Genomic DNA, 11,442 nt, shown 5'->3' on the forward strand with positions numbered 1-11,442 from the left:
AGAACAGGCACAGAGCAGGAAGTGAAATGAAAACAATGAAGTTCGTTTTGGGCAGTTTCCACAGTTCTGGCAAGCATGAGATGCATGTGAACTACAAATATTGTTTACTTGTGTAGAATCATGTGATTCCAGTGATTCTGTATCCCAGTAAATGCTCTTCTATTTGTATTTAAAACAATCATTTCATAATACAAAGATGAATGGTAATACCTGTTCATAATTAAATATTTTTAATTCTTGTTTTACATGAACAATTAATATTCTAATTTTTCCTTACTCAGAATGACATTAAAGAGCAAACAAAAAACACCATGACAGGTCAAAAGAGAGACTGTGGAAGAAAGGAAGAAGCTACCCTCCATAGTACTTTCTTTGGTATTTTAGTACCCTCCGTGGTACTTTCTTTGGTATTTTAGTACCCTCCGTGGTACTTTCTTTGGTATTTTAGTACCCTCCGTGGTACTTTCTTTGGTATTTTAGTACCCTCCGTGGTACTTTCTTTGGTATTTTAGTACCCTCCGTGGTACTTTCTTTGGTATTTTAGTACCCTCCGTGGTACTTTCTTTGGTATTTTAGTACCCTCCGTGGTACTTTCTTTGGTATTTTAGTACCCTCCCTGGTACTTTCTTTGGTGTTTTACTACCCTCCCTGGTACTTTCTTTGGTGTTTTACTACCCTCTGTGGTACTTTCTTCTTGCCTTTAAATGAGGGGCCCACAGTTTGATTTTGCACTGGGCCCTGCAAATTACACAGCTGGCCAGATTCGGCTAGAAGCTGCAGTTGCCAACACCTGGTGTGGGGCAATGATAAAGATGAGGATGGTGAGGGGTCTAGCTTCCATTCACAGCATCAATGCTTTGCATAAATGAAACAGCAGGCTCAGAACAGTCAACTGCCAGCTGAGACCAACTGAACACCAGAAGGTTTAGGGCAGCTTTCAAAGAGGTCTCACATCCTGGAGCCACAGGGCAGTCTGTGCAGAAGGCTGGAAGGAGACAAGGGACAGCAATGGGCAGCTCACGTCAGAATCAGAGCCCACATGGGACAGTGGGACTTGGAGTCCAAGATGGGGAGATTTGGATAGACAAGCCTGAGAAACGAAAACCCCACCCCACCCCACTCTGCATTTTCCAGCTGGTAAGGCAGGGCTGAGGGCAGAAAAGCTATTCTGTATTCTCCTTGCTCCTGCCAGGAGAAAACAGAACAGCTGCCTCTCACCTGAAGGAAGCCTCCAAGGGAGAATCTGTTCCACATCCCACTCCTCACTTCTGGCATCCCCAGCAACCACTCTTCTTTGACCTGCAGACATGTCCCTCCAATCTCACTCCACCATCACACGATGTCCTTCCACATCTGTGCCCTTCATGTGGCATTCTCCTCTTATAAGGACACCAGCCATACTGGACTAAGGGCCCATCCTACTCCAGTGTGACCTCATCTGAACTTATATCTTAATTATATCTGCAAAACCCCTATTTCCAACTTAGGTCATGCTCACAGATACTGAAGATTAGGACTTGAGTGTACCTTTGGGAGAATACGATTCAAACCACAACCCCGAGTCAGCCGCCATCAGAGCAACACGGGGCCCTGGATCACTGGGGACAGGATGGATGTGAGCTAGAGAGGGTGCTGGCATGGACGCCTCAGGACTCTGGATTGTGATCTGGCAAGGAGACACAGAACCGGTCCTAATCATCTACTGACATGACTCCTTGGAGCTGGGGCATGATAATGGCCTATAGTAAATGAAGTGGAAGTTCTAGAAGGCATCGTAATGAGGAAAGGATCGGGAAGCTCTTGGGGGAAGGAACTTGTCTTGGTTGGCTCAGGCTGCCTTACCAAAATATCCATACACTGGGCAGCTTAAACACCAGACATTCATGGCAGCACTGGAAGCTGACATGAGGGTGCCAGCATGCCCAGATCCTGGTGAGGATGCTCTTCGGTCCTCACATGACAGGGAGTTCTGGTGTCTCTTTGTCTTCCTGTAAGGGCGCCAATTCCATCGTGTGGGCCCCACCCTAATGACCTCATCACTGAGCCTACCTTTCCTATTGGCTGCATCACCAAATACCATCATACTGGAGGTCTGGGCTTCAATATATGAATTTGTGGGGGAGCACAATTTGGCACATAGCAGAATCGTAGAATAAATTTGCTACATGAGAGCAGAGGACCCTCCCTGCAAGAGGTGCCTCATCTTATTAAGGTGAAGGAGGCACAGTTGTCTCCGGGTGATTTGTCTGTAGCTGGGGTTGACGATGGGAGCTGCTGTCACAAAACTGAGCTCCCTGGTGCCAAGAGAAATGATGGGATTCCAAATTCAAGTACTGCCTAGGATCTGATGTATTGGTGGCCATCTTGATAGGACCCAATGCTGTTCTGGATTCACCTTTACTCTTCTAAGGCCTTTGTTAAACATGAATCACCAGGCACAGTGGCTCATGCCTGTAATCCCAGTACTTTGGAGGCCAAGGCGGGTTTATCACGAGGTAAGGAAATCAAGACCATCCTGGCCAACATAATGAAACCCCATCTCTACTAAAACACAAAAAATTAGCTGGGTGTAGTGGCACGCGCCTCTAGTCCCAGCTACTCAGGAGGCTGAGGCAGGAGAATTGCTTGAATCCAGGAGGTAGAGGTTGCACACTCAGCATACTCGCAGGGCTTCTCCCCGGTGTGCCTGCGGTAGTGGGTGCACGTGATCTGGTAGATGAAGGTCTTGCCACTTTGGGGCAGGTATAGGTGCACTGAGCCGTGTGCGCCTGGTGGTGGCTGGCGAGGGTGGCTGGCTGCGCAAAGCTCTTGGGACATTGATCACCAGTGAAGGGCCGCGGCCATGATGCGGGTGCTGGTGCTGTACACTGAGCTCCTTCCACACTGGGTGCAGAGTGGGCACCGCTTCGTGCCCCTATCAGCTGGCTCAGCCTGGCTCGGGGGACCTGGAGGGAGGGAGGTCACCTCTCGCTCCCTGAGGTCAGGAAGCAGACTCCCCCAGGTGCTCCCACCAGAAGCCCTTCTTGCCAGACCCCCTGTAGCAGCCCAGGTTGGTTCGCTGTCCTTGGACCCTCCCTCCAGACTCCTCTTTGCTGCCCAGCCAGGTCTCTGCAGGGAAGGGACACAGAGGGGTACAGCGAATGAGACATCCCTGTCACAGACTCTGCAGCTGGGCCACTCACCCTTTGCCCTCCTGGAGTCTGAAACTGGGCTCAGGCATCACTAAAGGCCCTGCTCCCGCCTAGCCTCCTTCAGCTCCCATCATCTTCTGCCGGGTTCCACCCAGTGGCTGTTCCACCTAAGGCCACCCAACACCCCTCCCCGCTTCCTACACCTCTGAGCCTCAGCCCAAGGGTCCTCTCTACCCAGAATGCTTCTGGCCTCCTCAGTGCCTCTTACCCAGATTCTAAGCCCCTCTCAAGTCCCCCCCTCACAGAGCCCCCCAAGAACAGCATGGTGACATTTTCCCCCAGCAGCACATTCATGTGGGACGCCTGTGGCCACTGAGACACCCCTTCTACCACAGGTGAAAGAACACCGCAGCTGTGCGCACATCGTAAGCAAATGTGCTTTTTTTAGGATACTCGCCATCTTTTGGGTCAGATTCTTAAAGGGCTCTCTGGCTGCAGACACGGCGGTGCCCCGCCCCACTGTTTACTGCGTCTGTGTTCGTCTCCTCTCTCCCCAGGGGAAGCTGTGTCTCACGCATTAATGAGCCCCTGCAGCGTCCAGCACCATGCTGCCTACAGATGAGTTCATGAAATGAACACGAAACAACTTCAGGAATAAAAGAATGCATGCTTTCATGCCACTGCATGGAAGGACACCGCGCAGCAAGCACATGAGATTCTGCAGACACAGCCAAGGCAGGGAGGCTGTGCACTGCCTTCCTTCAGGAGCCTCTCGCAGGAGAAAGCCCTGTTAGAGGCGCTGTGAGGCCCCCCAGGGGGTGCCACGTCTCCTAAGGCTCAGGGATGCAGGCCTGGGGAGACACGCCCAGCGTGCCCTACCTGAGCAGAGGTGTGTCTCAGTGGTCTCCTGTGCGCCCTGCTGGCTCCTCCCACTTCCTCTCTCCTGATCCAGGACAGAAATCCTGGGGGTGTTTCCAGCTGGCCTGCATCTAAGGGAAAGAAGAAGAGGCCCTGAGGACATCAGGTGTCACGGGCCATCTTTCCTCTCACAGTCTCAGTTGGGACCAGACACCAAAGGGACTCCCAACAGAACTGTAGGTCCCAGCAAAGGCACAGCACATCCTGGGGACGTGTGACATGGCAGCAAGTCAAGCTAGGGGAGCTTGGCAAGTGAAGACGGGCTGTGAGTTGTGACGGGGACGGCCAGCCACCTTCCAGTGCCATCCACCCCCGTTCAACACTAACAGAGCACTTAGTGTCCTGCTGGGCACACGGCCGTCCAGACTCCAGACCATGTTTCTGGGCCTCCCTGGAAGTAGATGTGCCCCATGGCTAGTCTGAGTAATGGATGTGAGGGGCGCTTCCTCCAGCTATGGGACCTTCGACAGTGGATTCGGCCTCTCTGTGCCTCAGTTTCTTCATCTATGATATGAGGAAACAAAATTGGAATAAGCTTAAATGGGTCAGTGTTTATAAAGCGCACAGGAAGTACTAAATGTGTGTTTACTGGACGAGGAACCAATGTGTCTGGTTAAAGGGAAAGGCATCACCTCAAAGAAATGGGGAAAGGGCACCCCCCTCCCAGCCCATCCCCTTGCTTCCTTCTGCATGGCCGCAGGCTTGGTCATGGGCCATCTCGAACCATGGTAACAAGACCTGGCCCCAGGAAAGGTGGAGCGACAGGCTGGAAGGAGCCTGGGCCTGTGAGCTGCCAAAAAAGCCCCATCAGGAGAGAGGCCAACCCTTGCCGTGTGAAAGCCGTGGGGTTCCGGTTTCGCTGTTTTGTTTTCTTCAGTCTCTGTTAGAGCAGCCAAGCACAGACCCTGCAGTGCCCTCAGGTGGGTAACCTCCAACAGGTGGTCCACCTCACCCATCTGTGCCCACCTCTAAGGCCTATCTTAAGATCAGGGAATAATTACTGCTCCTCTCCCTGCTCCGGGCTTGACATGGGGAGGCACAGTTGTTAAGGGAATGAATAAATGGAGAACATTCCGAGCTTCCCACGTCTCACTGCTGTCCAATCACTCAGTGGCGCCAGCTTTTACGGCTGGGGCACCGCTCACTTCTTTCTGTCGTATATGAGGCACTTCTAACATGGCCACTCTGAAAACCAGCTCAACCTGGCTGCCACACACCAGGCTGGCTCCATGATTAATCAGGACCTCCCTGGAAACTGCTTCAGAGAGAAAGTTGATCAAGTTGTACCAACACAAAAAGATCCTTAAGACATATTGTTGAGTGAAAACAGCAAGCAGCAGCAGATTTGCAGAGTACATCTGCGTGTTCTTAAGCCCGTACTTTTCTGCAGTCCACACAGGTATGGAAATGCATGAAAATAGCTTGAAAGGTTACACAGCAAAATGGTTACAGTGGCAACCGTGGGAGGAGCCTAGGGTTTGGTGGGTGGCCAGCAGGGAGCCCTTTAGCTTTGCCCATGACCCCACATTGTTTAGTGAGAACGTATTCGTGTAATCAAAACATACACACTTTCAATGGTTAGAGGCTGGTCAGTTTCTGTTCAGAGGGCTCTCTCAGCCTTGGTTCTCAAACTAACGGCACCAGAATCCTAGGAGGAAAGTGTTGAAAGTGCAGTGCCCAGACCCTGCCCGTACCTCATGAATGAGCACCCCATTTACACTGCTTCTAGAATCCTGGCAGGAAGAGCACACCTGTGGAAACGTCCAATAGATAAAGTAGTCCTGCACTCACACTCACCGGGGCCTGCAGGTTTTCAGCAAAGGCTTTAGAAGCAGCTTCTAGGAGTGAGGCCCAGTCCTGGGGCTAAACAAAGTTCTCTCCTGGAGAAATCTGGAAAAGCTTACAGAGAGTGGAATATAAGAAGTAACTGCTAGAACAGCAAGGACTACCCAGACCGCAGGGCAACGCCACCCCTGAGCAGGCCTCATTTCTCCACTCCCATGCTACCTCCAGCTGCCGTCAGGTATAAGCCCCATGCCTGGAGCTCTTTGGCCAGGCCCTGCCTGCTGCTCTGCGTCCCCTAGGAGCTGCTCAGCCCTGGGGACTGTGGCACCGGCCACAGCCTCTGAACATGCCCCAGGTGGCGGTGGTGCCTGGGCCCAGCTCCCCTCCCTGCACCACAGGGGAGGAGGTGCTGGCCAGGCTGCTGCAGTAATAGTGCTCAGTGACACAAGAGCCACTCTCCACCCAGCTGGCCTCTCCTCTTGCTCAGGGCTCCCCAGCTCGGGCTTCTGACCTACATCCTGCCACTCTCCCACACTTTACTCCACCCTGCTCTTTCTGTGGTGCCCCCACCCCCTGTAGGTGTCTGGAAGTGCCACTTTTAGCTTTGGACCTACATGCCAGCCACTCAGTGCCCTTGTCAACCCCCACCTTCTTCCCACTCTGGGCTCACCATGACTCAATTTACCTACTCAAACAGCCTGCTTCACCAGGAGCCTTTCTCCCCAAATCTAAGAATCTAGGAAGCAAGGAGCAGTTTCTTGGCATGACCCACTGTGTTCTGAGCAACAGCTCCAGGGCTCCTGTCCTTCAGCCAGAATGGCCCGACTGTCCCCCACGTTATATGTTTCTTGTTGTCATTGGAATAAAGGGTTCTCACCTTAAAAAAAAAAACTGCATTCTGATCCAATGCTATTATTTGAAAAATAGAGAAAACTGAGCCCCTATTCTGGTTCCCTGTTCATTTAATAATTATTTATTGTTTATAATCCCAGTACGTGCCAGGCACTGGGTAAGGTGCGGAGGAGGGGGTTATCACAGCAAGACTCAGTCCTTCACCCAAAGACAGTGAAGCCTGGAGAGGAAGCAGGTATGAGGCTGCAGAGCAAGGACCCACACGCAGGCACTGAGGGCCCTGGGAGCAGACGCAGCGCCAGGAAGGTCTCCCGGAGGCCGCCAGCCCGCCCCTCCTCCCAGAACCCTGCATGCACCACCACAGCCTTTCTCATTCTTGGGTCCCTGGTATCTGATCTGCCCTCTGCCCTTCCCCTCAGGCCCCTAGAGTGGTCTCAGGCCAAGCGATGGCTCCAAAGGGACATGGAGTGTGGGAAGTGGCCCAGACCCTCTCTGGGTGTCAGAACACCTAGGTCTGGCCCTGCTCGCCAGCTGTGAGGCCCAGCAGCTCATTTCCCCCATCTCGGCCTCTGTTTCTTCAGGAGGGCCTCCTGACACCAGATGCCCTCCTCAGATGCAGTTGGGAGGCCCAGGCCCACCCACACACTGACAGACTCACCAGTGCCCAGGCTCTGGCCCCTCTCCACACTGGGCAGGCTGCAGTTGCCTGCTGGTCTCCTCTCTCCACTGGGGCTAGGAGTTCTGGCTTGGTGGTGGCCCAGCCTGTGGAAAGGAAACGGGCAGTGGCAGCGCTGCCCTTGCAGGCCAGGAAAGGGAGGGCGTTCTGCCAGGTTTGGAGCAGGACTCACTCCCTCTTCAAGGCCTGTGTGTTGAGGGTCATGGAGAGTAGGGAGGGCAAGGCCTCTCAGTCCTCTTGGGCCAGAAGTGAGTGCCATGAGGCCAAGAGAAAGGGTTCCATCCACTGCCCACACAGACAAGTCACCTAGTCCAGACAGATCAGGAAACTGAGGCCCAAGAGAGGGGCTGGCCATTCACAGCAATCAGGGCTCAGGCTTCCTGCTGCCTTTCCACGTGCTTCCCCTTCCTGCATGAGGCTGGGCAGCCTCCTCACCCTGCCTCCCACAGCACACTGGGACACCCTACTGAAAGAGGAAACTTTATGGCCAGGCAAAGAGAGGGAAGGCACTGTGTTCTGGGCCTCAGCCTCCCAACAGAGGGAGAAAGTGGACAAAAAGCCAACTATTCACCTGCCCAAAGCAGTGAGAACTCCAGTGTGCACAGGAGAGCTTGGGAGTCGGGGCAGCTACAAAACCCAGGTCTGATCAAGTCTCACACAAACACCCACACCTGCCTGAAGGACCAAACTTCCTAGGGCTGGCCCTCATTTTCTGGACCTGGGGCACCCTTAAAATTCATCCTTCTTTGCTCAGCAGGAATCTCCTGAGAACTCAATGTGCAGAGTGCAGCTTGGGAGTCCTAAGAATGCAGATGTAAACCAGGGAAGCTCCCCAGGAGCAGACAGGCTAGTAAGCCACAGGTGTGCACACAGGAGCTGCCTCTGGCACCACGTAAAGGGCAGGACAGTGAGGAGCAGATTCTGGTTCATTTACTCCATGAAACCTGGGACAAGTCACATAACCTCTGCATTTCATTACATAAAACCTCCAAATGAGAATGACAGATACTTCCTACCTTCCTGAAGACAGAGGGCTGAGCAAATGATTTCCCCATGCTTCCTGCTCTCAGATCCAGGAGTCTATGTGACTGAATAATGGAGTGAAACCAAGGTGTGGAGGCCCCCTGAGGCCAGCCTCTTACCCAGAGCCCAGGGTCTCACAGCTCCCCTTTACAAAGTGTTTGCAGAGCTCCTTCTGCAAGTCCTCCAGGCCACTGCCTCGCTGCACCGAAAAATACCCCACGATGCTGCAGGACCCAGAAGTTCCTGTTGCGCAGCAGGTTCTCAACGTTCTCCAGCCGCCTCTACTCCTGCAGCAGGGTCCCCAGCATGGCCCATTTGCCCTCCAGCTGGTTCCCGAACTCCACAGCCATCTTCTCACAGTCGGGCAGCTTCTTCTCGGCTGTCCCCATGCGTCCCTCCAGGCTCGGCAGCCGGGCAGTCTGGGACTCCATCTTCTTCTCCATGGCCTGAATAGCAGCCATGGTGGCCAGGAGGGAGATCTCTGCAGAACGGATCTGGGCCTCTCCCTGGAGGTCAACCCACATATGCCTGTCCTGGAACCAGACACAAGTTCTCGAGTTGGCCACAAGAGGTAGAGTGGCCCAGAGCCATTCCCAACTACAGGAAGGTCAGGATTATCCGGAATGGAGGAAACATATTCCGAGTGCCAGAGGGCCTTACTGGTCAGACCCCCAAACTGACCTCACGTAATAGTCAAAGACAACAGACACCGGACCCCACAGAACCCCCATGAAAAGAATCCTGAGCCAAGACCCAGGACCAATGGAAAATGACATAACAAACATTACCTTCATAAATGGACAGAGAGTGGATCCCAGCTTTACCACTCACTGGCTCTGTTAGCTCAGCCAATTTCTCAACCAACCAGGGAACACAGCCAGCAGCAAGAGCCAAAAAGTGGTGAGAAACCCAAGTCCGGGGTCCAATGCACACCCAGGCAGCAATCTGAGTCCTCGCCTTCTTCCAGAACAAGCCCACACCCCTCAGTGGGCTCAGAGGGGAGAAAGGCCTGTTGTTCTGCCTTGGTGATCTCCAAGGCCTGTCCACCCTGACATCTACTGGTGTGACTTCCTGCCCTGCCTGACACCATGTCCACATGATCCAGGTGCCTTGTTGACCAGCCCCAGGGTGGTCTCCACCCTCCTAGCTGCCAGGCAACAGGGGCCAGAGAAAGATGAAAGCAGAAAAGGAAAGAAGGAACCATTACAAGGAATACCCTGTTCACAAGAGGTGGAAAAGTATTGTGTATTGCTGGAAACCAAATTTAAAATCCGGGAATCCCTCAGTGGGCAGCAGTGGAGGTAGAAAGGGAGCGTTCCTGGAAACGGAACTCACCTAGAACTTGATCTGTGAAAGCCGTGTTGCCTCCTCTGGGCTCCACTTCACTGCATCAGGAAGAGGCCAGACTTGAGGATGGTGAGCCATGCTGTAAGGGGAAGGAAAGGGCCAGGTGTCTGGTGTCTAGTACCTGGTATGTGTGCGACACTTTGCTGAGTACATTTACTGGGGAGGTCTCTAAAAAACTCAGTTGCACAGAAGTGGATTAATCAGTCTTTGGTTCATAAAACACAGTCAGATCACTGGTCCACAGCCTTTACATTTGTTTTTAAGAATATAACATGTGCTAATGTCACACACCCTGAGTGCTCTTCCATCTCTCAGTGCATTTCATCCACACAGCCACCTTAGGAGTGAAGGAAGTTAGGATGTCCCCATCAGTGAGAAAATAGAACCTTAGAGAAGTAATGTGGCCTTCACAGCGGCCTTCACAGCTTAGGGGCAAACATCCTCACCTCCCTGCAATGCCCTGCCACAAATGTGGACACGGAAATGAGTCCAAAACCACTGCAAAGCTATTTCTACTAGGAGATGACCTCTCTACTTCTAAAGACCTGTGAAAATCTCAACAGCTCTTATGCAGGCCAGCAATGGCCTGGGTCAAGCCTGAGCCTGAAGCCCCTAACCAAAAGTCCTCACAATGCAGATCCCCTCAGCAGCAGCCAGAAGGACTTGGCAGGGAATTCTGGCATCAGAAGCCTCCTGAATGGAATCAGAGCTCAGGTCCAGAGCCCACCTCACAGCCAGGAGACAGACTCTGGCTCCACCAGACTACAGCAGACATCCCTCCCCAGGCCATGGCACTGATCTCAGCTTGGAGAGAGGATGGGAGCAGGATGGATCTTTCTCAGATGGCCGACTGGGGGTGGAGCGGAGGGGTGCCAAACGGCAGGTCCAGAAAGAGGAACCTTGGAGTCTGGAATAAAGATGTCCTCAGTCCACTGCCCCCACAGAACCGGGTCCAGCGGATATCAGGGCTGGAGGGAACCTCCAAATCTTGTGTTTAGGGCCAATTGCCTTATTCCACAGGTTAGGAAATGGGGAAAGAGAAGGGAGTTTATCATTTGGCCTTAGGAGTTCTCCTCCTGCCACCCAGACTGAGCCTCTCCAGTTCCAGGAGGTGACCGGGCTGGTGGTGGGTGGGATATCCTCCTGACGAATTCAGGACTCGGCTCTACGTCCCCACACTTCCATGAGGGTCGCCCTTACTGGAGGCACAGCTGCCTGGACCATGGCCCTGTGCTGGCCAACCTGGGCAGGGAGTCGCCGCTGCCATTGCGCGCACGTGGCGTCACACGAACCCAGCTGCGCAGTCCTCTCCGCTGACAGCGTCAGCCCTGCTTTCCCTGAATGGACCGAGCTTCCGGGACCGCTGGGACTCGGGACACTGACAGAACGAGCCAGGGCAGCGGCTGTGCTCAAGGCCGAGAGGGTTACGACTGGGTAGCCGCCCCGCCTCCCGAAGTCAGATCCCCATTGACGGGGCTGGAGGCTCCGCCCCCGCTTGGCTGGGGCCAGCGACCCAGTGCGGACTTTCATCGGCCAGCCCTGGAGGCCCCACCCTCACACAGCGTGCGCCGGGGTTTGTGCGCACCCGGCAGGTGTGAGCGCCCGGCCCCGGGCTGGTGCCCAACAGCCCGCAGGTGTCACCAGCTGCCACTGCCCCGCACGGCCATTCACCACCCGGAGAGCAGAAACCAGATCATGCACACACAGTCG

General features: G+C 53.7%; 1 long non-coding RNA gene across 3 annotated transcripts; it reads right to left on the minus strand.

Annotated features, from left to right (window-relative positions):
* Positions 1–213: 213 nt before the first annotated feature.
* Positions 214–5,963, minus strand: LOC144578419 (uncharacterized). 3 transcript variants are annotated; one of them, XR_013524171.1, is made up of 4 exons: positions 5,847–5,963; positions 4,011–4,120; positions 3,589–3,743; positions 214–3,108 (listed from the first exon to the last, which is right to left on the minus strand). It is a non-coding gene; the product is annotated as an uncharacterized LOC144578419 (long non-coding RNA). The 3 variants fall into 3 exon arrangements; XR_013524169.1 differs by lacking the exon at positions 3,589–3,743 and adding an exon at positions 4,377–4,553 and having other exon boundaries at positions 5,744–5,879; XR_013524170.1 differs by lacking the exon at positions 5,847–5,963 and adding an exon at positions 4,377–4,565.
* Between the last annotated feature and the right edge of the window lie 5,479 nt (positions 5,964–11,442).

Source organism: Callithrix jacchus, chromosome 11, assembly GCF_049354715.1.
Source record: "Callithrix jacchus isolate 240 chromosome 11, calJac240_pri, whole genome shotgun sequence".
NCBI lineage: Eukaryota > Metazoa > Chordata > Mammalia > Primates > Cebidae > Callithrix > Callithrix jacchus.